The following is a 21,693-nucleotide window of genomic DNA, read 5'->3' on the forward strand; positions in this document are numbered from 1 at the left end:
CCTCGTGTTGCATCCCTCCTTTTTGTCGTCTCTCTCTCCCCTCTTTTGACTCGCGCCGCTGCGTCCCTCGTGTTGCGTCCCTCGTGTTGTGTCGCTCCTTGGGCGAGAGCTGCGGAGAATCGGATGTAACATTTTCTGTAGATGTCCGTGGATATATCATTTGCCTGATTCCGAGTCCGTATGAGAAAGTTACGCCTATTTTAAGAAATGACATCCGAATGACGCCTTGACATATCGGATGCGATCATACCAGCACTAAAGCACCGGATCCCATCAGAACTCCGACGTAAAGCGTGCTTGGGCGAGAGAGTACTAGGATGGGTGACCTCCTGGGAAGTCCTCGTGTTGCATCCCTCCTTTTTGTCGTCTCTCTCTCCCCTCTTTGACTCGCGCCGCTGTGTCCCTCGTGTGTGTCGCTCCTTTGGCGAGAGCTGCGGAGAATCGGATGTAACATTTTCTGTAGATGTCCGTGGATATATCATTTGCCTGATTACGAGTCCGTATGAGAAAGTTACGCCTATTTTAAGAATGACATCCGAATGACGCCTAGACATATCGGATGCGATCATACCCACTAAGCACCGATCCCATCAGAACTCCGAAGTAAAGCGTGCTTGGGCGAGAGTAGTACTAGGATGGGTGACCTCCTGGGAAGTCCTCGTGTTGCATCCCTCCTTTTGTCGTCGTCTCTCCTCTCCCCCCTTTTTTGACTCGGCCGCTACGTCCCACGTGTTGTGTCGCTCCTTGGGCGAGAGCTGCGGAGAATCGGATGTAACATTTTCTGTAGATGTCAGTGGATATATCATTTGCCTGATTCCGAGTCCGTATGAGAAAGTTACGCCTATTTTAAGAAATGACATCCGAATGATCTCTCTCTCCCCTCTTTTGACTCGGGCCGCTACGTCCCACGTGTTGTGTCGCTCCTTGGGCGAGAGCTGCGGAGAATCGGATGTAACATTTTCTGTAGATGTCAGTGGATATATCATTTGCCTGATTCCGAGTCCGTATGAGAAAGTTACGCCTATTTTAAGAAATGACATCCGAATGATGCCTAATCATATCGGATGCGATCATACCAGCACTAAAGCACCGGATCCCATCAGAACTCCGAAGTTAAGCGTGCCTTGTGGGCTGAGAGTACAAGTTACTAGGATGGGTGACCTCCTGGGAAGTCCTCCGTGTGAGCAAATCCCTCCTCTTTTGTCGTCTCTCTCATCCCCTCCTCTTTGACTCGCGCCGGCTGCGTCCCCTCTGTGGTGTCTCGCTCCGTGGCGAAGAGCTGCGGAGAAGAGGATGTAACATTTTCTGTAGATGTCCGCGGGATAGATCATTTGCCTGATTCCGAGTCCGTATGAGAAAGTTACGCCCTATTTTAAGGAATGACATCCGAATGGACGCCTAGACATATCGGATGCGATCATACCAGCACTAAGCACCGGATCCCATCAGAACTCCGAAGTTAAGCGTGCTTGGGCGAGAGTAGTACTAGGATGGTGACCTCCTGGGAGTCCTCGTGTTGCATCCCTCCTTTTTGTCGTCTCTCTCTCTCCCTCTTTTGACTCGCGCCGCTGCGTCCCTCGTGTTGTGTGCCGCTCCTTGGGCGAGAGCTGCGGAGAATCGGATGTAACATTTCTGTAGATGTCCGTGGATATATCATTTGCCTGATTCCGAGTCCGTATGAGAAAGTTACGCCTATTTTAAGAAATGACATCCGAATGACGCCTAGACATATCGGATGCGATCATACCAGCACTAAAGCACCGGATCCCATCAGAACTCCGAAGTTAAGCGTGCTTGGGCGAGAGTAGTACTAGGATGGGTGCCTCCTGGGAAGTCCTCGTGTTGCATCCCTCCTTTTTGTCGTCTCTCTCTCTCCCCTCTTTTGACTCGCGCCGCTGCGTCCCTCGTGTTGTGCCGCTCCTTGGGCGAGAGCTGCGGAGAATCGGATGTAACATTTTCTGTAGATGTCCGTGGATATATCATTTGCCTGATTCCGAGTCCGTATGAGAAAGTACGCCTATTTTAAGAAATGACATCCGAATGACGCCTAGACATATCGGATGCGATCATACCAGCACTAAAGCACCGGATCCCATCAGAACTCCGAAGTAAGCGTGCTTGGGCGAGAGTAGTACTAGGATGGGTGACCTCCTGGGAAGTCCTCGTGTTGCATCCCTCCTTTTTGTCGTCTCTCTCTCCCCTCTTTTGACCTCGCGCCGCTGCGTCCCTCGTGTTGTGCCGCTCCTTGGGCGAGAGCTGCGGAGAATCGGATGTAACATTTTCTGTAGATGTCCGTGGATATATCATTTGCCTGATTCCGAGTCCGTATGAGAAAGTTACGCCTATTTAAGAAATGACATCCGAATGACGCCTAGACATATCGGATGCGATCATACCAGCACTAAAGCACCGGATCCCATCAGAACTCCGAAGTAAGCGTGCTTGGGCGGAGTAGTAGTACTAGGATGGGTGACCTCCTGGGAAGTCCTCGTGTTGCCATCCCTCCTTTTTGTCGTCTCTCTCTCCCCTCTTTTGACTCGCGCCGCTGCGTCCCTCGTGTTGTGCCGCTCCTTGGGCGAGAGCTGCGGAGAATCGGATGTAACATTTTCTGTAGATGTCCGTGGATATATCATTTGCCTGATTCCGAGTCCGTATGAGAAAGTTACGCCTATTTTAAGAAATGACATCCGAATGACGCCTAGACATATCGGATGCGATCATACCAGCACTAAAGCACCGGATCCCATCAGAACTCCGAAGTTAAGCGTGCTTGGGCGAGAGTAGTACTAGGATGGGTGACCTCCTGGGAAGTCCTCGTGTTGCATCCCTCCTTTTTGTCGTCTCTCTCTCCCCTCTTTTGACTCGCGCCGCTGCGTCCCTCGTGTTGTGGCGCTCCTTGGGCGAGAGCTGCGGAGAATCGGATGTAACATTTTCTGTAGATGTCCGTGGATATATCATTTGCCTGATTCCGAGTCCGTATGAGAAAGTTACGCCTATTTTAAGAAATGACATCCGAATGACGCCTAGACATATCGGATGCGATCATACCAGCACTAAAGCACCGGATCCCATCAGAACTCCGAAGTAAAGCGTGCTTGGGCGAGAGTAGTACTAGGATGGGTGACCTCCTGGGAAGTCCTCGTGTTGCATCCCTCCTTTTTGTCGTCTCTCTCTCCCCTCTTTTGACTCGGGCCGCTACGTCCCACGTGTTGTGTCGCTCCTTGGGCGAGAGCTGCGGAGAATCGGATGTAACATTTTCTGTAGATGTCAGTGGATATATCATTTGCCTGATTCCGAGTCCGTATGAGAAAGTTACGCCTATTTTAAGAAATGACATCCGAATGATCTCTCTCTCCCCTCTTTTGACTCGGGCCGCTACGTCCCACGTGTTGTGTCGCTCCTTGGGCGAGAGCTGCGGAGAATCGGATGTAACATTTTCTGTAGATGTCAGTGGATATATCATTTGCCTGATTCCGAGTCCGTATGAGAAAGTTACGCCTATTTTAAGAAATGACATCCGAATGATGCCTAATCATATCGGATGCGATCATACCAGCACTAAAGCACCGGATCCCATCAGAACTCCGAAGTTAAGCGTGCTTGGGTGAGAGTAGTACTAGGATGGGTGACCTCCTGGGAAGTCCTCGTGTTGCATCCCTCCTTTTTGTCGTCTCTCTCTCCCCTCTTTTGACTCGCGCCGCTGCGTCCCTCGTGTTGTGCCGCTCCTTGGGCGAGAGCTGCGGAGAATCGGATGTAACATTTTCTGTAGATGTCCGTGGATATATCATTTGCCTGATTCCGAGTCCGTATGAGAAAGTTACGCCTATTTTAAGAAATGACATCCGAATGACGCCTAGACATATCGGATGCGATCATACCAGCACTAAAGCACCGGATCCCATCAGAACTCCGAAGTTAAGCGTGCTTGGGCGAGAGTAGTACTAGGATGGGTGACCTCCTGGGAAGTCCTCGTGTTGCATCCCTCCTTTTTGTCGTCTCTCTCTCCCCTCTTTTGACTCGCGCCGCTGCGTCCCTCGTGTTGTGCCGCTCCTTGGGCGAGAGCTGCGGAGAATCGGATGTAACATTTTCTGTAGATGTCCGTGGATATATCATTTGCCTGATTCCGAGTCCGTATGAGAAAGTTACGCCTATTTTAAGAAATGACATCCGAATGACGCCTAGACATATCGGATGCGATCATACCAGCACTAAAGCACCGGATCCCATCAGAACTCCGAAGTTAAGCGTGCTTGGGCGAGAGTAGTACTAGGATGGGTGACCTCCTGGGAAGTCCTCGTGTTGCATCCCTCCTTTTTGTCGTCTCTCTCTCCCCTCTTTTGACTCGCGCCGCTGCGTCCCTCGTGTTGTGCCGCTCCTTGGGCGAGAGCTGCGGAGAATCGGATGTAACATTTTCTGTAGATGTCCGTGGATATATCATTTGCCTGATTCCGAGTCCGTATGAGAAAGTTACGCCTATTTTAAGAAATGACATCCGAATGACGCCTAGACATATCGGATGCGATCATACCAGCACTAAAGCACCGGATCCCATCAGAACTCCGAAGTTAAGCGTGCTTGGGCGAGAGTAGTACTAGGATGGGTGACCTCCTGGGAAGTCCTCGTGTTGCATCCCTCCTTTTTGTCGTCTCTCTCTCCCCTCTTTTGACTCGCGCCGCTGCGTCCCTCGTGTTGTGCCGCTCCTTGGGCGAGAGCTGCGGAGAATCGGATGTAACATTTTCTGTAGATGTCCGTGGATATATCATTTGCCTGATTCCGAGTCCGTATGAGAAAGTTACGCCTATTTTAAGAAATGACATCCGAATGACGCCTAGACATATCGGATGCGATCATACCAGCACTAAAGCACCGGATCCCATCAGAACTCCGAAGTTAAGCGTGCTTGGGCGAGAGTAGTACTAGGATGGGTGACCTCCTGGGAAGTCCTCGTGTTGCATCCCTCCTTTTTGTCGTCTCTCTCTCCCCTCTTTTGACTCGCGCCGCTGCGTCCCTCGTGTTGTGCCGCTCCTTGGGCGAGAGCTGCGGAGAATCGGATGTAACATTTTCTGTAGATGTCCGTGGATATATCATTTGCCTGATTCCGAGTCCGTATGAGAAAGTTACGCCTATTTTAAGAAATGACATCCGAATGACGCCTAGACATATCGGATGCGATCATACCAGCACTAAAGCACCGGATCCCATCAGAACTCCGAAGTTAAGCGTGCTTGGGCGAGAGTAGTACTAGGATGGGTGACCTCCTGGGAAGTCCTCGTGTTGCATCCCTCCTTTTTGTCGTCTCTCTCTCCCCTCTTTTGACTCGCGCCGCTGCGTCCCTCGTGTTGTGCCGCTCCTTGGGCGAGAGCTGCGGAGAATCGGATGTAACATTTTCTGTAGATGTCCGTGGATATATCATTTGCCTGATTCCGAGTCCGTATGAGAAAGTTACGCCTATTTTAAGAAATGACATCCGAATGACGCCTAGACATATCGGATGCGATCATACCAGCACTAAAGCACCGGATCCCATCAGAACTCCGAAGTTAAGCGTGCTTGGGCGAGAGTAGTACTAGGATGGGTGACCTCCTGGGAAGTCCTCGTGTTGCATCCCTCCTTTTTGTCGTCTCTCTCTCCCCTCTTTTGACTCGCGCCGCTGCGTCCCTCGTGTTGTGCCGCTCCTTGGGCGAGAGCTGCGGAGAATCGGATGTAACATTTTCTGTAGATGTCCGTGGATATATCATTTGCCTGATTCCGAGTCCGTATGAGAAAGTTACGCCTATTTTAAGAAATGACATCCGAATGACGCCTAGACATATCGGATGCGATCATACCAGCACTAAAGCACCGGATCCCATCAGAACTCCGAAGTTAAGCGTGCTTGGGCGAGAGTAGTACTAGGATGGGTGACCTCCTGGGAAGTCCTCGTGTTGCATCCCTCCTTTTTGTCGTCTCTCTCTCCCCTCTTTTGACTCGCGCCGCTGCGTCCCTCGTGTTGTGCCGCTCCTTGGGCGAGAGCTGCGGAGAATCGGATGTAACATTTTCTGTAGATGTCCGTGGATATATCATTTGCCTGATTCCGAGTCCGTATGAGAAAGTTACGCCTATTTTAAGAAATGACATCCGAATGACGCCTAGACATATCGGATGCGATCATACCAGCACTAAAGCACCGGATCCCATCAGAACTCCGAAGTTAAGCGTGCTTGGGCGAGAGTAGTACTAGGATGGGTGACCTCCTGGGAAGTCCTCGTGTTGCATCCCTCCTTTTTGTCGTCTCTCTCTCCCCTCTTTTGACTCGCGCCGCTGCGTCCCTCGTGTTGTGCCGCTCCTTGGGCGAGAGCTGCGGAGAATCGGATGTAACATTTTCTGTAGATGTCCGTGGATATATCATTTGCCTGATTCCGAGTCCGTATGAGAAAGTTACGCCTATTTTAAGAAATGACATCCGAATGACGCCTAGACATATCGGATGCGATCATACCAGCACTAAAGCACCGGATCCCATCAGAACTCCGAAGTTAAGCGTGCTTGGGCGAGAGTAGTACTAGGATGGGTGACCTCCTGGGAAGTCCTCGTGTTGCATCCCTCCTTTTTGTCGTCTCTCTCTCCCCTCTTTTGACTCGCGCCGCTGCGTCCCTCGTGTTGTGCCGCTCCTTGGGCGAGAGCTGCGGAGAATCGGATGTAACATTTTCTGTAGATGTCCGTGGATATATCATTTGCCTGATTCCGAGTCCGTATGAGAAAGTTACGCCTATTTTAAGAAATGACATCCGAATGACGCCTAGACATATCGGATGCGATCATACCAGCACTAAAGCACCGGATCCCATCAGAACTCCGAAGTTAAGCGTGCTTGGGCGAGAGTAGTACTAGGATGGGTGACCTCCTGGGAAGTCCTCGTGTTGCATCCCTCCTTTTTGTCGTCTCTCTCTCCCCTCTTTTGACTCGCGCCGCTGCGTCCCTCGTGTTGTGCCGCTCCTTGGGCGAGAGCTGCGGAGAATCGGATGTAACATTTTCTGTAGATGTCCGTGGATATATCATTTGCCTGATTCCGAGTCCGTATGAGAAAGTTACGCCTATTTTAAGAAATGACATCCGAATGACGCCTAGACATATCGGATGCGATCATACCAGCACTAAAGCACCGGATCCCATCAGAACTCCGAAGTTAAGCGTGCTTGGGCGAGAGTAGTACTAGGATGGGTGACCTCCTGGGAAGTCCTCGTGTTGCATCCCTCCTTTTTGTCGTCTCTCTCTCCCCTCTTTTGACTCGCGCCGCTGCGTCCCTCGTGTTGTGCCGCTCCTTGGGCGAGAGCTGCGGAGAATCGGATGTAACATTTTCTGTAGATGTCCGTGGATATATCATTTGCCTGATTCCGAGTCCGTATGAGAAAGTTACGCCTATTTTAAGAAATGACATCCGAATGACGCCTAGACATATCGGATGCGATCATACCAGCACTAAAGCACCGGATCCCATCAGAACTCCGAAGTTAAGCGTGCTTGGGCGAGAGTAGTACTAGGATGGGTGACCTCCTGGGAAGTCCTCGTGTTGCATCCCTCCTTTTTGTCGTCTCTCTCTCCCCTCTTTTGACTCGCGCCGCTGCGTCCCTCGTGTTGTGCCGCTCCTTGGGCGAGAGCTGCGGAGAATCGGATGTAACATTTTCTGTAGATGTCCGTGGATATATCATTTGCCTGATTCCGAGTCCGTATGAGAAAGTTACGCCTATTTTAAGAAATGACATCCGAATGACGCCTAGACATATCGGATGCGATCATACCAGCACTAAAGCACCGGATCCCATCAGAACTCCGAAGTTAAGCGTGCTTGGGCGAGAGTAGTACTAGGATGGGTGACCTCCTGGGAAGTCCTCGTGTTGCATCCCTCCTTTTTGTCGTCTCTCTCTCCCCTCTTTTGACTCGCGCCGCTGCGTCCCTCGTGTTGTGCCGCTCCTTGGGCGAGAGCTGCGGAGAATCGGATGTAACATTTTCTGTAGATGTCCGTGGATATATCATTTGCCTGATTCCGAGTCCGTATGAGAAAGTTACGCCTATTTTAAGAAATGACATCCGAATGACGCCTAGACATATCGGATGCGATCATACCAGCACTAAAGCACCGGATCCCATCAGAACTCCGAAGTTAAGCGTGCTTGGGCGAGAGTAGTACTAGGATGGGTGACCTCCTGGGAAGTCCTCGTGTTGCATCCCTCCTTTTTGTCGTCTCTCTCTCCCCTCTTTTGACTCGCGCCGCTGCGTCCCTCGTGTTGTGCCGCTCCTTGGGCGAGAGCTGCGGAGAATCGGATGTAACATTTTCTGTAGATGTCCGTGGATATATCATTTGCCTGATTCCGAGTCCGTATGAGAAAGTTACGCCTATTTTAAGAAATGACATCCGAATGACGCCTAGACATATCGGATGCGATCATACCAGCACTAAAGCACCGGATCCCATCAGAACTCCGAAGTTAAGCGTGCTTGGGCGAGAGTAGTACTAGGATGGGTGACCTCCTGGGAAGTCCTCGTGTTGCATCCCTCCTTTTTGTCGTCTCTCTCTCCCCTCTTTTGACTCGCGCCGCTGCGTCCCTCGTGTTGTGCCGCTCCTTGGGCGAGAGCTGCGGAGAATCGGATGTAACATTTTCTGTAGATGTCCGTGGATATATCATTTGCCTGATTCCGAGTCCGTATGAGAAAGTTACGCCTATTTTAAGAAATGACATCCGAATGACGCCTAGACATATCGGATGCGATCATACCAGCACTAAAGCACCGGATCCCATCAGAACTCCGAAGTTAAGCGTGCTTGGGCGAGAGTAGTACTAGGATGGGTGACCTCCTGGGAAGTCCTCGTGTTGCATCCCTCCTTTTTGTCGTCTCTCTCTCCCCTCTTTTGACTCGCGCCGCTGCGTCCCTCGTGTTGTGCCGCTCCTTGGGCGAGAGCTGCGGAGAATCGGATGTAACATTTTCTGTAGATGTCCGTGGATATATCATTTGCCTGATTCCGAGTCCGTATGAGAAAGTTACGCCTATTTTAAGAAATGACATCCGAATGACGCCTAGACATATCGGATGCGATCATACCAGCACTAAAGCACCGGATCCCATCAGAACTCCGAAGTTAAGCGTGCTTGGGCGAGAGTAGTACTAGGATGGGTGACCTCCTGGGAAGTCCTCGTGTTGCATCCCTCCTTTTTGTCGTCTCTCTCTCCCCTCTTTTGACTCGCGCCGCTGCGTCCCTCGTGTTGTGCCGCTCCTTGGGCGAGAGCTGCGGAGAATCGGATGTAACATTTTCTGTAGATGTCCGTGGATATATCATTTGCCTGATTCCGAGTCCGTATGAGAAAGTTACGCCTATTTTAAGAAATGACATCCGAATGACGCCTAGACATATCGGATGCGATCATACCAGCACTAAAGCACCGGATCCCATCAGAACTCCGAAGTTAAGCGTGCTTGGGCGAGAGTAGTACTAGGATGGGTGACCTCCTGGGAAGTCCTCGTGTTGCATCCCTCCTTTTTGTCGTCTCTCTCTCCCCTCTTTTGACTCGCGCCGCTGCGTCCCTCGTGTTGTGCCGCTCCTTGGGCGAGAGCTGCGGAGAATCGGATGTAACATTTTCTGTAGATGTCCGTGGATATATCATTTGCCTGATTCCGAGTCCGTATGAGAAAGTTACGCCTATTTTAAGAAATGACATCCGAATGACGCCTAGACATATCGGATGCGATCATACCAGCACTAAAGCACCGGATCCCATCAGAACTCCGAAGTTAAGCGTGCTTGGGCGAGAGTAGTACTAGGATGGGTGACCTCCTGGGAAGTCCTCGTGTTGCATCCCTCCTTTTTGTCGTCTCTCTCTCCCCTCTTTTGACTCGCGCCGCTGCGTCCCTCGTGTTGTGCCGCTCCTTGGGCGAGAGCTGCGGAGAATCGGATGTAACATTTTCTGTAGATGTCCGTGGATATATCATTTGCCTGATTCCGAGTCCGTATGAGAAAGTTACGCCTATTTTAAGAAATGACATCCGAATGACGCCTAGACATATCGGATGCGATCATACCAGCACTAAAGCACCGGATCCCATCAGAACTCCGAAGTTAAGCGTGCTTGGGCGAGAGTAGTACTAGGATGGGTGACCTCCTGGGAAGTCCTCGTGTTGCATCCCTCCTTTTTGTCGTCTCTCTCTCCCCTCTTTTGACTCGCGCCGCTGCGTCCCTCGTGTTGTGCCGCTCCTTGGGCGAGAGCTGCGGAGAATCGGATGTAACATTTTCTGTAGATGTCCGTGGATATATCATTTGCCTGATTCCGAGTCCGTATGAGAAAGTTACGCCTATTTTAAGAAATGACATCCGAATGACGCCTAGACATATCGGATGCGATCATACCAGCACTAAAGCACCGGATCCCATCAGAACTCCGAAGTTAAGCGTGCTTGGGCGAGAGTAGTACTAGGATGGGTGACCTCCTGGGAAGTCCTCGTGTTGCATCCCTCCTTTTTGTCGTCTCTCTCTCCCCTCTTTTGACTCGCGCCGCTGCGTCCCTCGTGTTGTGCCGCTCCTTGGGCGAGAGCTGCGGAGAATCGGATGTAACATTTTCTGTAGATGTCCGTGGATATATCATTTGCCTGATTCCGAGTCCGTATGAGAAAGTTACGCCTATTTTAAGAAATGACATCCGAATGACGCCTAGACATATCGGATGCGATCATACCAGCACTAAAGCACCGGATCCCATCAGAACTCCGAAGTTAAGCGTGCTTGGGCGAGAGTAGTACTAGGATGGGTGACCTCCTGGGAAGTCCTCGTGTTGCATCCCTCCTTTTTGTCGTCTCTCTCTCCCCTCTTTTGACTCGCGCCGCTGCGTCCCTCGTGTTGTGCCGCTCCTTGGGCGAGAGCTGCGGAGAATCGGATGTAACATTTTCTGTAGATGTCCGTGGATATATCATTTGCCTGATTCCGAGTCCGTATGAGAAAGTTACGCCTATTTTAAGAAATGACATCCGAATGACGCCTAGACATATCGGATGCGATCATACCAGCACTAAAGCACCGGATCCCATCAGAACTCCGAAGTTAAGCGTGCTTGGGCGAGAGTAGTACTAGGATGGGTGACCTCCTGGGAAGTCCTCGTGTTGCATCCCTCCTTTTTGTCGTCTCTCTCTCCCCTCTTTTGACTCGCGCCGCTGCGTCCCTCGTGTTGTGCCGCTCCTTGGGCGAGAGCTGCGGAGAATCGGATGTAACATTTTCTGTAGATGTCCGTGGATATATCATTTGCCTGATTCCGAGTCCGTATGAGAAAGTTACGCCTATTTTAAGAAATGACATCCGAATGACGCCTAGACATATCGGATGCGATCATACCAGCACTAAAGCACCGGATCCCATCAGAACTCCGAAGTTAAGCGTGCTTGGGCGAGAGTAGTACTAGGATGGGTGACCTCCTGGGAAGTCCTCGTGTTGCATCCCTCCTTTTTGTCGTCTCTCTCTCCCCTCTTTTGACTCGCGCCGCTGCGTCCCTCGTGTTGTGCCGCTCCTTGGGCGAGAGCTGCGGAGAATCGGATGTAACATTTTCTGTAGATGTCCGTGGATATATCATTTGCCTGATTCCGAGTCCGTATGAGAAAGTTACGCCTATTTTAAGAAATGACATCCGAATGACGCCTAGACATATCGGATGCGATCATACCAGCACTAAAGCACCGGATCCCATCAGAACTCCGAAGTTAAGCGTGCTTGGGCGAGAGTAGTACTAGGATGGGTGACCTCCTGGGAAGTCCTCGTGTTGCATCCCTCCTTTTTGTCGTCTCTCTCTCCCCTCTTTTGACTCGCGCCGCTGCGTCCCTCGTGTTGTGCCGCTCCTTGGGCGAGAGCTGCGGAGAATCGGATGTAACATTTTCTGTAGATGTCCGTGGATATATCATTTGCCTGATTCCGAGTCCGTATGAGAAAGTTACGCCTATTTTAAGAAATGACATCCGAATGACGCCTAGACATATCGGATGCGATCATACCAGCACTAAAGCACCGGATCCCATCAGAACTCCGAAGTTAAGCGTGCTTGGGCGAGAGTAGTACTAGGATGGGTGACCTCCTGGGAAGTCCTCGTGTTGCATCCCTCCTTTTTGTCGTCTCTCTCTCCCCTCTTTTGACTCGCGCCGCTGCGTCCCTCGTGTTGTGCCGCTCCTTGGGCGAGAGCTGCGGAGAATCGGATGTAACATTTTCTGTAGATGTCCGTGGATATATCATTTGCCTGATTCCGAGTCCGTATGAGAAAGTTACGCCTATTTTAAGAAATGACATCCGAATGACGCCTAGACATATCGGATGCGATCATACCAGCACTAAAGCACCGGATCCCATCAGAACTCCGAAGTTAAGCGTGCTTGGGCGAGAGTAGTACTAGGATGGGTGACCTCCTGGGAAGTCCTCGTGTTGCATCCCTCCTTTTTGTCGTCTCTCTCTCCCCTCTTTTGACTCGCGCCGCTGCGTCCCTCGTGTTGTGCCGCTCCTTGGGCGAGAGCTGCGGAGAATCGGATGTAACATTTTCTGTAGATGTCCGTGGATATATCATTTGCCTGATTCCGAGTCCGTATGAGAAAGTTACGCCTATTTTAAGAAATGACATCCGAATGACGCCTAGACATATCGGATGCGATCATACCAGCACTAAAGCACCGGATCCCATCAGAACTCCGAAGTTAAGCGTGCTTGGGCGAGAGTAGTACTAGGATGGGTGACCTCCTGGGAAGTCCTCGTGTTGCATCCCTCCTTTTTGTCGTCTCTCTCTCCCCTCTTTTGACTCGCGCCGCTGCGTCCCTCGTGTTGTGCCGCTCCTTGGGCGAGAGCTGCGGAGAATCGGATGTAACATTTTCTGTAGATGTCCGTGGATATATCATTTGCCTGATTCCGAGTCCGTATGAGAAAGTTACGCCTATTTTAAGAAATGACATCCGAATGACGCCTAGACATATCGGATGCGATCATACCAGCACTAAAGCACCGGATCCCATCAGAACTCCGAAGTTAAGCGTGCTTGGGCGAGAGTAGTACTAGGATGGGTGACCTCCTGGGAAGTCCTCGTGTTGCATCCCTCCTTTTTGTCGTCTCTCTCTCCCCTCTTTTGACTCGCGCCGCTGCGTCCCTCGTGTTGTGCCGCTCCTTGGGCGAGAGCTGCGGAGAATCGGATGTAACATTTTCTGTAGATGTCCGTGGATATATCATTTGCCTGATTCCGAGTCCGTATGAGAAAGTTACGCCTATTTTAAGAAATGACATCCGAATGACGCCTAGACATATCGGATGCGATCATACCAGCACTAAAGCACCGGATCCCATCAGAACTCCGAAGTTAAGCGTGCTTGGGCGAGAGTAGTACTAGGATGGGTGACCTCCTGGGAAGTCCTCGTGTTGCATCCCTCCTTTTTGTCGTCTCTCTCTCCCCTCTTTTGACTCGCGCCGCTGCGTCCCTCGTGTTGTGCCGCTCCTTGGGCGAGAGCTGCGGAGAATCGGATGTAACATTTTCTGTAGATGTCCGTGGATATATCATTTGCCTGATTCCGAGTCCGTATGAGAAAGTTACGCCTATTTTAAGAAATGACATCCGAATGACGCCTAGACATATCGGATGCGATCATACCAGCACTAAAGCACCGGATCCCATCAGAACTCCGAAGTTAAGCGTGCTTGGGCGAGAGTAGTACTAGGATGGGTGACCTCCTGGGAAGTCCTCGTGTTGCATCCCTCCTTTTTGTCGTCTCTCTCTCCCCTCTTTTGACTCGCGCCGCTGCGTCCCTCGTGTTGTGCCGCTCCTTGGGCGAGAGCTGCGGAGAATCGGATGTAACATTTTCTGTAGATGTCCGTGGATATATCATTTGCCTGATTCCGAGTCCGTATGAGAAAGTTACGCCTATTTTAAGAAATGACATCCGAATGACGCCTAGACATATCGGATGCGATCATACCAGCACTAAAGCACCGGATCCCATCAGAACTCCGAAGTTAAGCGTGCTTGGGCGAGAGTAGTACTAGGATGGGTGACCTCCTGGGAAGTCCTCGTGTTGCATCCCTCCTTTTTGTCGTCTCTCTCTCCCCTCTTTTGACTCGCGCCGCTGCGTCCCTCGTGTTGTGCCGCTCCTTGGGCGAGAGCTGCGGAGAATCGGATGTAACATTTTCTGTAGATGTCCGTGGATATATCATTTGCCTGATTCCGAGTCCGTATGAGAAAGTTACGCCTATTTTAAGAAATGACATCCGAATGACGCCTAGACATATCGGATGCGATCATACCAGCACTAAAGCACCGGATCCCATCAGAACTCCGAAGTTAAGCGTGCTTGGGCGAGAGTAGTACTAGGATGGGTGACCTCCTGGGAAGTCCTCGTGTTGCATCCCTCCTTTTTGTCGTCTCTCTCTCCCCTCTTTTGACTCGCGCCGCTGCGTCCCTCGTGTTGTGCCGCTCCTTGGGCGAGAGCTGCGGAGAATCGGATGTAACATTTTCTGTAGATGTCCGTGGATATATCATTTGCCTGATTCCGAGTCCGTATGAGAAAGTTACGCCTATTTTAAGAAATGACATCCGAATGACGCCTAGACATATCGGATGCGATCATACCAGCACTAAAGCACCGGATCCCATCAGAACTCCGAAGTTAAGCGTGCTTGGGCGAGAGTAGTACTAGGATGGGTGACCTCCTGGGAAGTCCTCGTGTTGCATCCCTCCTTTTTGTCGTCTCTCTCTCCCCTCTTTTGACTCGCGCCGCTGCGTCCCTCGTGTTGTGCCGCTCCTTGGGCGAGAGCTGCGGAGAATCGGATGTAACATTTTCTGTAGATGTCCGTGGATATATCATTTGCCTGATTCCGAGTCCGTATGAGAAAGTTACGCCTATTTTAAGAAATGACATCCGAATGACGCCTAGACATATCGGATGCGATCATACCAGCACTAAAGCACCGGATCCCATCAGAACTCCGAAGTTAAGCGTGCTTGGGCGAGAGTAGTACTAGGATGGGTGACCTCCTGGGAAGTCCTCGTGTTGCATCCCTCCTTTTTGTCGTCTCTCTCTCCCCTCTTTTGACTCGCGCCGCTGCGTCCCTCGTGTTGTGCCGCTCCTTGGGCGAGAGCTGCGGAGAATCGGATGTAACATTTTCTGTAGATGTCCGTGGATATATCATTTGCCTGATTCCGAGTCCGTATGAGAAAGTTACGCCTATTTTAAGAAATGACATCCGAATGACGCCTAGACATATCGGATGCGATCATACCAGCACTAAAGCACCGGATCCCATCAGAACTCCGAAGTTAAGCGTGCTTGGGCGAGAGTAGTACTAGGATGGGTGACCTCCTGGGAAGTCCTCGTGTTGCATCCCTCCTTTTTGTCGTCTCTCTCTCCCCTCTTTTGACTCGCGCCGCTGCGTCCCTCGTGTTGTGCCGCTCCTTGGGCGAGAGCTGCGGAGAATCGGATGTAACATTTTCTGTAGATGTCCGTGGATATATCATTTGCCTGATTCCGAGTCCGTATGAGAAAGTTACGCCTATTTTAAGAAATGACATCCGAATGACGCCTAGACATATCGGATGCGATCATACCAGCACTAAAGCACCGGATCCCATCAGAACTCCGAAGTTAAGCGTGCTTGGGCGAGAGTAGTACTAGGATGGGTGACCTCCTGGGAAGTCCTCGTGTTGCATCCCTCCTTTTGTCGTCTCTCTCTCCCCTCTTTTGACTCGCGCCGCTGCGTCCCTCGTGTTGTGCCGCTCCTTGGGCGAGAGCTGCGGAGAATCGGATGTAACATTTTCTGTAGATGTCCGTGGATATATCATTTGCCTGATTCCGAGTCCGTATGAGAAAGTTACGCCTATTTTAAGAAATGACATCCGAATGACGCCTAGACATATCGGATGCGATCATACCAGCACTAAAGCACCGGATCCCATCAGAACTCCGAAGTTAAGCGTGCTTGGGCGAGAGTAGTACTAGGATGGGTGACCTCCTGGGAAGTCCTCGTGTTGCATCCCTCCTTTTTGTCGTCTCTCTCTCCCCTCTTTTGACTCGCGCCGCTGCGTCCCTCGTGTTGTGCCGCTCCTTGGGCGAGAGCTGCGGAGAATCGGATGTAACATTTTCTGTAGATGTCCGTGGATATATCATTTGCCTGATTCCGAGTCCGTATGAGAAAGTTACGCCTATTTTAAGAAATGACATCCGAATGACGCCTAGACATATCGGATGCGATCATACCAGCACTAAAGCACCGGATCCCATCAGAACTCCGAAGTTAAGCGTGCTTGGGCGAGAGTAGTACTAGGATGGGTGACCTCCTGGGAAGTCCTCGTGTTGCATCCCTCCTTTTTGTCGTCTCTCTCTCCCCTCTTTTGACTCGCGCCGCTGCGTCCCTCGTGTTGTGCCGCTCCTTGGGCGAGAGCTGCGGAGAATCGGATGTAACATTTTCTGTAGATGTCCGTGGATATATCATTTGCCTGATTCCGAGTCCGTATGAGAAAGTTACGCCTATTTTAAGAAATGACATCCGAATGACGCCTAGACATATCGGATGCGATCATACCAGCACTAAAGCACCGGATCCCATCAGAACTCCGAAGTTAAGCGTGCTTGGGCGAGAGTAGTACTAGGATGGGTGACCTCCTGGGAAGTCCTCGTGTTGCATCCCTCCTTTTTGTCGTCTCTCTCTCCCCTCTTTTGACTCGCGCCGCTGCGTCCCTCGTGTTGTGCCGCTCCTTGGGCGAGAGCTGCGGAGAATCGGATGTAACATTTTCTGTAGATGTCCGTGGATATATCATTTGCCTGATTCCGAGTCCGTATGAGAAAGTTACGCCTATTTTAAGAAATGACATCCGAATGACGCCTAGACATATCGGATGCGATCATACCAGCACTAAAGCACCGGATCCCATCAGAACTCCGAAGTTAAGCGTGCTTGGGCGAGAGTAGTACTAGGATGGGTGACCTCCTGGGAAGTCCTCGTGTTGCATCCCTCCTTTTTGTCGTCTCTCTCTCCCCTCTTTTGACTCGCGCCGCTGCGTCCCTCGTGTTGTGCCGCTCCTTGGGCGAGAGCTGCGGAGAATCGGATGTAACATTTTCTGTAGATGTCCGTGGATATATCATTTGCCTGATTCCGAGTCCGTATGAGAAAGTTACGCCTATTTTAAGAAATGACATCCGAATGACGCCTAGACATATCGGATGCGATCATACCAGCACTAAAGCACCGGATCCCATCAGAACTCCGAAGTTAAGCGTGCTTGGGCGAGAGTAGTACTAGGATGGGTGACCTCCTGGGAAGTCCTCGTGTTGCATCCCTCCTTTTTGTCGTCTCTCTCTCCCCTCTTTTGACTCGCGCCGCTGCGTCCCTCGTGTTGTGCCGCTCCTTGGGCGAGAGCTGCGGAGAATCGGATGTAACATTTTCTGTAGATGTCCGTGGATATATCATTTGCCTGATTCCGAGTCCGTATGAGAAAGTTACGCCTATTTTAAGAAATGACATCCGAATGACGCCTAGACATATCGGATGCGATCATACCAGCACTAAAGCACCGGATCCCATCAGAACTCCGAAGTTAAGCGTGCTTGGGCGAGAGTAGTACTAGGATGGGTGACCTCCTGGGAAGTCCTCGTGTTGCATCCCTCCTTTTTGTCGTCTCTCTCTCCCCTCTTTTGACTCGCGCCGCTGCGTCCCTCGTGTTGTGCCGCTCCTTGGGCGAGAGCTGCGGAGAATCGGATGTAACATTTTCTGTAGATGTCCGTGGATATATCATTTGCCTGATTCCGAGTCCGTATGAGAAAGTTACGCCTATTTTAAGAAATGACATCCGAATGACGCCTAGACATATCGGATGCGATCATACCAGCACTAAAGCACCGGATCCCATCAGAACTCCGAAGTTAAGCGTGCTTGGGCGAGAGTAGTACTAGGATGGGTGACCTCCTGGGAAGTCCTCGTGTTGCATCCCTCCTTTTTGTCGTCTCTCTCTCCCCTCTTTTGACTCGCGCCGCTGCGTCCCTCGTGTTGTGCCGCTCCTTGGGCGAGAGCTGCGGAGAATCGGATGTAACATTTTCTGTAGATGTCCGTGGATATATCATTTGCCTGATTCCGAGTCCGTATGAGAAAGTTACGCCTATTTTAAGAAATGACATCCGAATGACGCCTAGACATATCGGATGCGATCATACCAGCACTAAAGCACCGGATCCCATCAGAACTCCGAAGTTAAGCGTGCTTGGGCGAGAGTAGTACTAGGATGGGTGACCTCCTGGGAAGTCCTCGTGTTGCATCCCTCCTTTTTGTCGTCTCTCTCTCCCCTCTTTTGACTCGCGCCGCTGCGTCCCTCGTGTTGTGCCGCTCCTTGGGCGAGAGCTGCGGAGAATCGGATGTAACATTTTCTGTAGATGTCCGTGGATATATCATTTGCCTGATTCCGAGTCCGTATGAGAAAGTTACGCCTATTTTAAGAAATGACATCCGAATGACGCCTAGACATATCGGATGCGATCATACCAGCACTAAAGCACCGGATCCCATCAGAACTCCGAAGTTAAGCGTGCTTGGGCGAGAGTAGTACTAGGATGGGTGACCTCCTGGGAAGTCCTCGTGTTGCATCCCTCCTTTTTGTCGTCTCTCTCTCCCCTCTTTTGACTCGCGCCGCTGCGTCCCTCGTGTTGTGCCGCTCCTTGGGCGAGAGCTGCGGAGAATCGGATGTAACATTTTCTGTAGATGTCCGTGGATATATCATTTGCCTGATTCCGAGTCCGTATGAGAAAGTTACGCCTATTTTAAGAAATGACATCCGAATGACGCCTAGACATATCGGATGCGATCATACCAGCACTAAAGCACCGGATCCCATCAGAACTCCGAAGTTAAGCGTGCTTGGGCGAGAGTAGTACTAGGATGGGTGACCTCCTGGGAAGTCCTCGTGTTGCATCCCTCCTTTTTGTCGTCTCTCTCTCCCCTCTTTTGACTCGCGCCGCTGCGTCCCTCGTGTTGTGCCGCTCCTTGGGCGAGAGCTGCGGAGAATCGGATGTAACATTTTCTGTAGATGTCCGTGGATATATCATTTGCCTGATTCCGAGTCCGTATGAGAAAGTTACGCCTATTTTAAGAAATGACATCCGAATGACGCCTAGACATATCGGATGCGATCATACCAGCACTAAAGCACCGGATCCCATCAGAACTCCGAAGTTAAGCGTGCTTGGGCGAGAGTAGTACTAGGATGGGTGACCTCCTGGGAAGTCCTCGTGTTGCATCCCTCCTTTTTGTCGTCTCTCTCTCCCCTCTTTTGACTCGCGCCGCTGCGTCCCTCGTGTTGTGCCGCTCCTTGGGCGAGAGCTGCGGAGAATCGGATGTAACATTTTCTGTAGATGTCCGTGGATATATCATTTGCCTGATTCCGAGTCCGTATGAGAAAGTTACGCCTATTTTAAGAAATGACATCCGAATGACGCCTAGACATATCGGATGCGATCATACCAGCACTAAAGCACCGGATCCCATCAGAACTCCGAAGTTAAGCGTGCTTGGGCGAGAGTAGTACTAGGATGGGTGACCTCCTGGGAAGTCCTCGTGTTGCATCCCTCCTTTTTGTCGTCTCTCTCTCCCCTCTTTTGACTCGCGCCGCTGCGTCCCTCGTGTTGTGCCGCTCCTTGGGCGAGAGCTGCGGAGAATCGGATGTAACATTTTCTGTAGATGTCCGTGGATATATCATTTGCCTGATTCCGAGTCCGTATGAGAAAGTTACGCCTATTTTAAGAAATGACATCCGAATGACGCCTAGACATATCGGATGCGATCATACCAGCACTAAAGCACCGGATCCCATCAGAACTCCGAAGTTAAGCGTGCTTGGGCGAGAGTAGTACTAGGATGGGTGACCTCCTGGGAAGTCCTCGTGTTGCATCCCTCCTTTTTGTCGTCTCTCTCTCCCCTCTTTTGACTCGCGCCGCTGCGTCCCTCGTGTTGTGCCGCTCCTTGGGCGAGAGCTGCGGAGAATCGGATGTAACATTTTCTGTAGATGTCCGTGGATATATCATTTGCCTGATTCCGAGTCCGTATGAGAAAGTTACGCCTATTTTAAGAAATGACATCCGAATGACGCCTAGACATATCGGATGCGATCATACCAGCACTAAAGCACCGGATCCCATCAGAACTCCGAAGTTAAGCGTGCTTGGGCGAGAGTAGTACTAGGATGGGTGACCTCCTGGGAAGTCCTCGTGTTGCATCCCTCCTTTTTGTCGTCTCTCTCTCCCCTCTTTTGACTCGCGCCGCTGCGTCCCTCGTGTTGTGCCGCTCCTTGGGCGAGAGCTGCGGAGAATCGGATGTAACATTTTCTGTAGATGTCCGTGGATATATCATTTGCCTGATTCCGAGTCCGTATGAGAAAGTTACGCCTATTTTAAGAAATGACATCCGAATGACGCCTAGACATATCGGATGCGATCATACCAGCACTAAAGCACCGGATCCCATCAGAACTCCGAAGTTAAGCGTGCTTGGGCGAGAGTAGTACTAGGATGGGTGACCTCCTGGGAAGTCCTCGTGTTGCATCCCTCCTTTTTGTCGTCTCTCTCTCCCCTCTTTTGACTCGCGCCGCTGCGTCCCTCGTGTTGTGCCGCTCCTTGGGCGAGAGCTGCGGAGAATCGGATGTAACATTTTCTGTAGATGTCCGTGGATATATCATTTGCCTGATTCCGAGTCCGTATGAGAAAGTTACGCCTATTTTAAGAAATGACATCCGAATGACGCCTAGACATATCGGATGCGATCATACCAGCACTAAAGCACCGGATCCCATCAGAACTCCGAAGTTAAGCGTGCTTGGGCGAGAGTAGTACTAGGATGGGTGACCTCCTGGGAAGTCCTCGTGTTGCATCCCTCCTTTTTGTCGTCTCTCTCTCCCCTCTTTTGACTCGCGCCGCTGCGTCCCTCGTGTTGTGCCGCTCCTTGGGCGGAGAGCTGCGGAGAATCGGATGTAACATTTTCTGTAGATGTCCGTGGATATATCATTTGCCTGATTCCGAGTCCGTATGAGAAAGTTACGCCTATTTTAAGAAATGACATCCGAATGACGCCTAGACATATCGGATGCGATCATACCAGCACTAAAGCACCGGTATCCCATCAGAACTCCGAAGTTAAGCGTGCTTGGGCGAGAGTAGTACTAGGATGGTGACCTCCTGGGAAGTCCTCGTGTTGCATCCCTCCTTTTTGTCGTCTCTCTCTCCCTCTTTTGACTCGCGCCGCTGCGTCCCTCGTGTTGTGCCGCTCCTTGGGCGAGAGATGCGGAGAATCGGATTGTAACATTTTCTGTAGATGTCCGTGAGATATCATTTGCCTGATTCCGAGTCCGTATGAGAAAGTTACGCCTATTTTAAGAAATGACATCCGAATGACGCCTAGACATATCGGATGCGATCATACCAGCACTTAAAGCACCGGATCCCATCAGAACTCCGAAGTTAAGCGTGCTGGGCGAGAGTTAGTACTAGGATGGGTGACCCTCCTGGGAAGTCCTCGTGTTGCATCCCTCCTTTTGTCGTCTCTCTCTCCCCTCTTTGACTCGCGCCGCTGCGTCCCTCGTGTTGGCCGCATCATTGGGCGGGAGCTGAGGAGAATAGGATGTTTGAACATTTTCTGTAGATGTCGTGGATATATCATTTGACTGATTCCGAGTCCGTATAGAAAGT

General features: G+C 51.0%; 63 non-coding genes and 2 pseudogenes across 63 annotated transcripts; all 65 read left to right on the forward strand.

Moving 5' to 3' along the window:
• The first annotated feature begins 236 nt into the window (after positions 1-236).
• LOC127759744 (5S ribosomal RNA) lies at positions 237-354 on the forward strand. Its single transcript, XR_008014963.1, has one exon. It is a non-coding gene; the product is annotated as a 5S ribosomal RNA (ribosomal RNA).
• Positions 355-557: 203 nt separating this feature from the next.
• On the forward strand, positions 558-672 carry LOC127759749 (5S ribosomal RNA; annotated as a pseudogene).
• Positions 673-1,062: 390 nt separating this feature from the next.
• On the forward strand, positions 1,063-1,191 carry LOC127759750 (5S ribosomal RNA; annotated as a pseudogene).
• Positions 1,192-1,409: 218 nt separating this feature from the next.
• On the forward strand, positions 1,410-1,525 carry LOC127759746 (5S ribosomal RNA). The gene has a single exon (XR_008014965.1). It is a non-coding gene; the product is annotated as a 5S ribosomal RNA (ribosomal RNA).
• Positions 1,526-1,733: 208 nt separating this feature from the next.
• LOC127759742 (5S ribosomal RNA) lies at positions 1,734-1,851 on the forward strand. Its single transcript, XR_008014961.1, has one exon. It is a non-coding gene; the product is annotated as a 5S ribosomal RNA (ribosomal RNA).
• A 207-nt stretch (positions 1,852-2,058) lies between these two features.
• Positions 2,059-2,176, forward strand: LOC127759743 (5S ribosomal RNA). Its single transcript, XR_008014962.1, has one exon. It is a non-coding gene; the product is annotated as a 5S ribosomal RNA (ribosomal RNA).
• A 206-nt stretch (positions 2,177-2,382) lies between these two features.
• Positions 2,383-2,502, forward strand: LOC127759748 (5S ribosomal RNA). Its single transcript, XR_008014967.1, has one exon. It is a non-coding gene; the product is annotated as a 5S ribosomal RNA (ribosomal RNA).
• A 207-nt stretch (positions 2,503-2,709) lies between these two features.
• On the forward strand, positions 2,710-2,828 carry LOC127759734 (5S ribosomal RNA). The gene has a single exon (XR_008014953.1). It is a non-coding gene; the product is annotated as a 5S ribosomal RNA (ribosomal RNA).
• Positions 2,829-3,034: 206 nt separating this feature from the next.
• Positions 3,035-3,153, forward strand: LOC127759739 (5S ribosomal RNA). Its single transcript, XR_008014958.1, has one exon. It is a non-coding gene; the product is annotated as a 5S ribosomal RNA (ribosomal RNA).
• A 386-nt stretch (positions 3,154-3,539) lies between these two features.
• On the forward strand, positions 3,540-3,658 carry LOC127759741 (5S ribosomal RNA). The gene has a single exon (XR_008014960.1). It is a non-coding gene; the product is annotated as a 5S ribosomal RNA (ribosomal RNA).
• Positions 3,659-3,864: 206 nt separating this feature from the next.
• LOC127759760 (5S ribosomal RNA) lies at positions 3,865-3,983 on the forward strand. The gene has a single exon (XR_008014977.1). It is a non-coding gene; the product is annotated as a 5S ribosomal RNA (ribosomal RNA).
• Positions 3,984-4,189: 206 nt separating this feature from the next.
• LOC127759771 (5S ribosomal RNA) lies at positions 4,190-4,308 on the forward strand. Its single transcript, XR_008014988.1, has one exon. It is a non-coding gene; the product is annotated as a 5S ribosomal RNA (ribosomal RNA).
• A 206-nt stretch (positions 4,309-4,514) lies between these two features.
• On the forward strand, positions 4,515-4,633 carry LOC127759782 (5S ribosomal RNA). Its single transcript, XR_008014999.1, has one exon. It is a non-coding gene; the product is annotated as a 5S ribosomal RNA (ribosomal RNA).
• A 206-nt stretch (positions 4,634-4,839) lies between these two features.
• On the forward strand, positions 4,840-4,958 carry LOC127759793 (5S ribosomal RNA). Its single transcript, XR_008015010.1, has one exon. It is a non-coding gene; the product is annotated as a 5S ribosomal RNA (ribosomal RNA).
• A 206-nt stretch (positions 4,959-5,164) lies between these two features.
• Positions 5,165-5,283, forward strand: LOC127759740 (5S ribosomal RNA). The gene has a single exon (XR_008014959.1). It is a non-coding gene; the product is annotated as a 5S ribosomal RNA (ribosomal RNA).
• Positions 5,284-5,489: 206 nt separating this feature from the next.
• On the forward strand, positions 5,490-5,608 carry LOC127759751 (5S ribosomal RNA). The gene has a single exon (XR_008014968.1). It is a non-coding gene; the product is annotated as a 5S ribosomal RNA (ribosomal RNA).
• A 206-nt stretch (positions 5,609-5,814) lies between these two features.
• On the forward strand, positions 5,815-5,933 carry LOC127759752 (5S ribosomal RNA). The gene has a single exon (XR_008014969.1). It is a non-coding gene; the product is annotated as a 5S ribosomal RNA (ribosomal RNA).
• A 206-nt stretch (positions 5,934-6,139) lies between these two features.
• LOC127759753 (5S ribosomal RNA) lies at positions 6,140-6,258 on the forward strand. Its single transcript, XR_008014970.1, has one exon. It is a non-coding gene; the product is annotated as a 5S ribosomal RNA (ribosomal RNA).
• Positions 6,259-6,464: 206 nt separating this feature from the next.
• On the forward strand, positions 6,465-6,583 carry LOC127759754 (5S ribosomal RNA). The gene has a single exon (XR_008014971.1). It is a non-coding gene; the product is annotated as a 5S ribosomal RNA (ribosomal RNA).
• A 206-nt stretch (positions 6,584-6,789) lies between these two features.
• On the forward strand, positions 6,790-6,908 carry LOC127759755 (5S ribosomal RNA). Its single transcript, XR_008014972.1, has one exon. It is a non-coding gene; the product is annotated as a 5S ribosomal RNA (ribosomal RNA).
• A 206-nt stretch (positions 6,909-7,114) lies between these two features.
• Positions 7,115-7,233, forward strand: LOC127759756 (5S ribosomal RNA). The gene has a single exon (XR_008014973.1). It is a non-coding gene; the product is annotated as a 5S ribosomal RNA (ribosomal RNA).
• Positions 7,234-7,439: 206 nt separating this feature from the next.
• LOC127759757 (5S ribosomal RNA) lies at positions 7,440-7,558 on the forward strand. The gene has a single exon (XR_008014974.1). It is a non-coding gene; the product is annotated as a 5S ribosomal RNA (ribosomal RNA).
• Positions 7,559-7,764: 206 nt separating this feature from the next.
• LOC127759758 (5S ribosomal RNA) lies at positions 7,765-7,883 on the forward strand. The gene has a single exon (XR_008014975.1). It is a non-coding gene; the product is annotated as a 5S ribosomal RNA (ribosomal RNA).
• A 206-nt stretch (positions 7,884-8,089) lies between these two features.
• LOC127759759 (5S ribosomal RNA) lies at positions 8,090-8,208 on the forward strand. The gene has a single exon (XR_008014976.1). It is a non-coding gene; the product is annotated as a 5S ribosomal RNA (ribosomal RNA).
• Positions 8,209-8,414: 206 nt separating this feature from the next.
• On the forward strand, positions 8,415-8,533 carry LOC127759761 (5S ribosomal RNA). Its single transcript, XR_008014978.1, has one exon. It is a non-coding gene; the product is annotated as a 5S ribosomal RNA (ribosomal RNA).
• A 206-nt stretch (positions 8,534-8,739) lies between these two features.
• On the forward strand, positions 8,740-8,858 carry LOC127759762 (5S ribosomal RNA). Its single transcript, XR_008014979.1, has one exon. It is a non-coding gene; the product is annotated as a 5S ribosomal RNA (ribosomal RNA).
• Positions 8,859-9,064: 206 nt separating this feature from the next.
• LOC127759763 (5S ribosomal RNA) lies at positions 9,065-9,183 on the forward strand. Its single transcript, XR_008014980.1, has one exon. It is a non-coding gene; the product is annotated as a 5S ribosomal RNA (ribosomal RNA).
• A 206-nt stretch (positions 9,184-9,389) lies between these two features.
• LOC127759764 (5S ribosomal RNA) lies at positions 9,390-9,508 on the forward strand. The gene has a single exon (XR_008014981.1). It is a non-coding gene; the product is annotated as a 5S ribosomal RNA (ribosomal RNA).
• A 206-nt stretch (positions 9,509-9,714) lies between these two features.
• Positions 9,715-9,833, forward strand: LOC127759765 (5S ribosomal RNA). The gene has a single exon (XR_008014982.1). It is a non-coding gene; the product is annotated as a 5S ribosomal RNA (ribosomal RNA).
• Positions 9,834-10,039: 206 nt separating this feature from the next.
• Positions 10,040-10,158, forward strand: LOC127759766 (5S ribosomal RNA). The gene has a single exon (XR_008014983.1). It is a non-coding gene; the product is annotated as a 5S ribosomal RNA (ribosomal RNA).
• Positions 10,159-10,364: 206 nt separating this feature from the next.
• On the forward strand, positions 10,365-10,483 carry LOC127759767 (5S ribosomal RNA). The gene has a single exon (XR_008014984.1). It is a non-coding gene; the product is annotated as a 5S ribosomal RNA (ribosomal RNA).
• Positions 10,484-10,689: 206 nt separating this feature from the next.
• Positions 10,690-10,808, forward strand: LOC127759768 (5S ribosomal RNA). The gene has a single exon (XR_008014985.1). It is a non-coding gene; the product is annotated as a 5S ribosomal RNA (ribosomal RNA).
• A 206-nt stretch (positions 10,809-11,014) lies between these two features.
• Positions 11,015-11,133, forward strand: LOC127759769 (5S ribosomal RNA). Its single transcript, XR_008014986.1, has one exon. It is a non-coding gene; the product is annotated as a 5S ribosomal RNA (ribosomal RNA).
• A 206-nt stretch (positions 11,134-11,339) lies between these two features.
• LOC127759770 (5S ribosomal RNA) lies at positions 11,340-11,458 on the forward strand. Its single transcript, XR_008014987.1, has one exon. It is a non-coding gene; the product is annotated as a 5S ribosomal RNA (ribosomal RNA).
• A 206-nt stretch (positions 11,459-11,664) lies between these two features.
• On the forward strand, positions 11,665-11,783 carry LOC127759772 (5S ribosomal RNA). The gene has a single exon (XR_008014989.1). It is a non-coding gene; the product is annotated as a 5S ribosomal RNA (ribosomal RNA).
• A 206-nt stretch (positions 11,784-11,989) lies between these two features.
• LOC127759773 (5S ribosomal RNA) lies at positions 11,990-12,108 on the forward strand. The gene has a single exon (XR_008014990.1). It is a non-coding gene; the product is annotated as a 5S ribosomal RNA (ribosomal RNA).
• Positions 12,109-12,314: 206 nt separating this feature from the next.
• Positions 12,315-12,433, forward strand: LOC127759774 (5S ribosomal RNA). The gene has a single exon (XR_008014991.1). It is a non-coding gene; the product is annotated as a 5S ribosomal RNA (ribosomal RNA).
• Positions 12,434-12,639: 206 nt separating this feature from the next.
• LOC127759775 (5S ribosomal RNA) lies at positions 12,640-12,758 on the forward strand. The gene has a single exon (XR_008014992.1). It is a non-coding gene; the product is annotated as a 5S ribosomal RNA (ribosomal RNA).
• Positions 12,759-12,964: 206 nt separating this feature from the next.
• LOC127759776 (5S ribosomal RNA) lies at positions 12,965-13,083 on the forward strand. Its single transcript, XR_008014993.1, has one exon. It is a non-coding gene; the product is annotated as a 5S ribosomal RNA (ribosomal RNA).
• A 206-nt stretch (positions 13,084-13,289) lies between these two features.
• LOC127759777 (5S ribosomal RNA) lies at positions 13,290-13,408 on the forward strand. The gene has a single exon (XR_008014994.1). It is a non-coding gene; the product is annotated as a 5S ribosomal RNA (ribosomal RNA).
• Positions 13,409-13,614: 206 nt separating this feature from the next.
• LOC127759778 (5S ribosomal RNA) lies at positions 13,615-13,733 on the forward strand. The gene has a single exon (XR_008014995.1). It is a non-coding gene; the product is annotated as a 5S ribosomal RNA (ribosomal RNA).
• A 206-nt stretch (positions 13,734-13,939) lies between these two features.
• Positions 13,940-14,058, forward strand: LOC127759779 (5S ribosomal RNA). The gene has a single exon (XR_008014996.1). It is a non-coding gene; the product is annotated as a 5S ribosomal RNA (ribosomal RNA).
• Positions 14,059-14,264: 206 nt separating this feature from the next.
• LOC127759780 (5S ribosomal RNA) lies at positions 14,265-14,383 on the forward strand. Its single transcript, XR_008014997.1, has one exon. It is a non-coding gene; the product is annotated as a 5S ribosomal RNA (ribosomal RNA).
• Positions 14,384-14,589: 206 nt separating this feature from the next.
• Positions 14,590-14,708, forward strand: LOC127759781 (5S ribosomal RNA). The gene has a single exon (XR_008014998.1). It is a non-coding gene; the product is annotated as a 5S ribosomal RNA (ribosomal RNA).
• Positions 14,709-14,914: 206 nt separating this feature from the next.
• On the forward strand, positions 14,915-15,033 carry LOC127759783 (5S ribosomal RNA). Its single transcript, XR_008015000.1, has one exon. It is a non-coding gene; the product is annotated as a 5S ribosomal RNA (ribosomal RNA).
• A 206-nt stretch (positions 15,034-15,239) lies between these two features.
• Positions 15,240-15,358, forward strand: LOC127759784 (5S ribosomal RNA). Its single transcript, XR_008015001.1, has one exon. It is a non-coding gene; the product is annotated as a 5S ribosomal RNA (ribosomal RNA).
• A 206-nt stretch (positions 15,359-15,564) lies between these two features.
• LOC127759785 (5S ribosomal RNA) lies at positions 15,565-15,683 on the forward strand. The gene has a single exon (XR_008015002.1). It is a non-coding gene; the product is annotated as a 5S ribosomal RNA (ribosomal RNA).
• A 205-nt stretch (positions 15,684-15,888) lies between these two features.
• LOC127759786 (5S ribosomal RNA) lies at positions 15,889-16,007 on the forward strand. The gene has a single exon (XR_008015003.1). It is a non-coding gene; the product is annotated as a 5S ribosomal RNA (ribosomal RNA).
• Positions 16,008-16,213: 206 nt separating this feature from the next.
• On the forward strand, positions 16,214-16,332 carry LOC127759787 (5S ribosomal RNA). The gene has a single exon (XR_008015004.1). It is a non-coding gene; the product is annotated as a 5S ribosomal RNA (ribosomal RNA).
• A 206-nt stretch (positions 16,333-16,538) lies between these two features.
• Positions 16,539-16,657, forward strand: LOC127759788 (5S ribosomal RNA). The gene has a single exon (XR_008015005.1). It is a non-coding gene; the product is annotated as a 5S ribosomal RNA (ribosomal RNA).
• Positions 16,658-16,863: 206 nt separating this feature from the next.
• LOC127759789 (5S ribosomal RNA) lies at positions 16,864-16,982 on the forward strand. Its single transcript, XR_008015006.1, has one exon. It is a non-coding gene; the product is annotated as a 5S ribosomal RNA (ribosomal RNA).
• Positions 16,983-17,188: 206 nt separating this feature from the next.
• Positions 17,189-17,307, forward strand: LOC127759790 (5S ribosomal RNA). Its single transcript, XR_008015007.1, has one exon. It is a non-coding gene; the product is annotated as a 5S ribosomal RNA (ribosomal RNA).
• Positions 17,308-17,513: 206 nt separating this feature from the next.
• On the forward strand, positions 17,514-17,632 carry LOC127759791 (5S ribosomal RNA). The gene has a single exon (XR_008015008.1). It is a non-coding gene; the product is annotated as a 5S ribosomal RNA (ribosomal RNA).
• A 206-nt stretch (positions 17,633-17,838) lies between these two features.
• Positions 17,839-17,957, forward strand: LOC127759792 (5S ribosomal RNA). The gene has a single exon (XR_008015009.1). It is a non-coding gene; the product is annotated as a 5S ribosomal RNA (ribosomal RNA).
• A 206-nt stretch (positions 17,958-18,163) lies between these two features.
• Positions 18,164-18,282, forward strand: LOC127759794 (5S ribosomal RNA). Its single transcript, XR_008015011.1, has one exon. It is a non-coding gene; the product is annotated as a 5S ribosomal RNA (ribosomal RNA).
• A 206-nt stretch (positions 18,283-18,488) lies between these two features.
• LOC127759795 (5S ribosomal RNA) lies at positions 18,489-18,607 on the forward strand. Its single transcript, XR_008015012.1, has one exon. It is a non-coding gene; the product is annotated as a 5S ribosomal RNA (ribosomal RNA).
• Positions 18,608-18,813: 206 nt separating this feature from the next.
• LOC127759796 (5S ribosomal RNA) lies at positions 18,814-18,932 on the forward strand. The gene has a single exon (XR_008015013.1). It is a non-coding gene; the product is annotated as a 5S ribosomal RNA (ribosomal RNA).
• Positions 18,933-19,138: 206 nt separating this feature from the next.
• Positions 19,139-19,257, forward strand: LOC127759797 (5S ribosomal RNA). Its single transcript, XR_008015014.1, has one exon. It is a non-coding gene; the product is annotated as a 5S ribosomal RNA (ribosomal RNA).
• A 206-nt stretch (positions 19,258-19,463) lies between these two features.
• LOC127759798 (5S ribosomal RNA) lies at positions 19,464-19,582 on the forward strand. The gene has a single exon (XR_008015015.1). It is a non-coding gene; the product is annotated as a 5S ribosomal RNA (ribosomal RNA).
• Positions 19,583-19,788: 206 nt separating this feature from the next.
• Positions 19,789-19,907, forward strand: LOC127759735 (5S ribosomal RNA). Its single transcript, XR_008014954.1, has one exon. It is a non-coding gene; the product is annotated as a 5S ribosomal RNA (ribosomal RNA).
• Positions 19,908-20,113: 206 nt separating this feature from the next.
• LOC127759736 (5S ribosomal RNA) lies at positions 20,114-20,232 on the forward strand. The gene has a single exon (XR_008014955.1). It is a non-coding gene; the product is annotated as a 5S ribosomal RNA (ribosomal RNA).
• Positions 20,233-20,438: 206 nt separating this feature from the next.
• On the forward strand, positions 20,439-20,557 carry LOC127759737 (5S ribosomal RNA). Its single transcript, XR_008014956.1, has one exon. It is a non-coding gene; the product is annotated as a 5S ribosomal RNA (ribosomal RNA).
• Positions 20,558-20,763: 206 nt separating this feature from the next.
• Positions 20,764-20,882, forward strand: LOC127759738 (5S ribosomal RNA). Its single transcript, XR_008014957.1, has one exon. It is a non-coding gene; the product is annotated as a 5S ribosomal RNA (ribosomal RNA).
• A 207-nt stretch (positions 20,883-21,089) lies between these two features.
• On the forward strand, positions 21,090-21,208 carry LOC127759745 (5S ribosomal RNA). The gene has a single exon (XR_008014964.1). It is a non-coding gene; the product is annotated as a 5S ribosomal RNA (ribosomal RNA).
• Positions 21,209-21,413: 205 nt separating this feature from the next.
• LOC127759747 (5S ribosomal RNA) lies at positions 21,414-21,534 on the forward strand. Its single transcript, XR_008014966.1, has one exon. It is a non-coding gene; the product is annotated as a 5S ribosomal RNA (ribosomal RNA).
• The last annotated feature ends 159 nt before the right edge of the window (positions 21,535-21,693 follow it).

Source organism: Oryza glaberrima, unplaced genomic scaffold (genome assembly GCF_000147395.1).
Source record: "Oryza glaberrima unplaced genomic scaffold, OglaRS2 ChrUN-Ctg77, whole genome shotgun sequence".
In the NCBI taxonomy this organism is placed as follows: domain Eukaryota; kingdom Viridiplantae; phylum Streptophyta; class Magnoliopsida; order Poales; family Poaceae; genus Oryza; species Oryza glaberrima.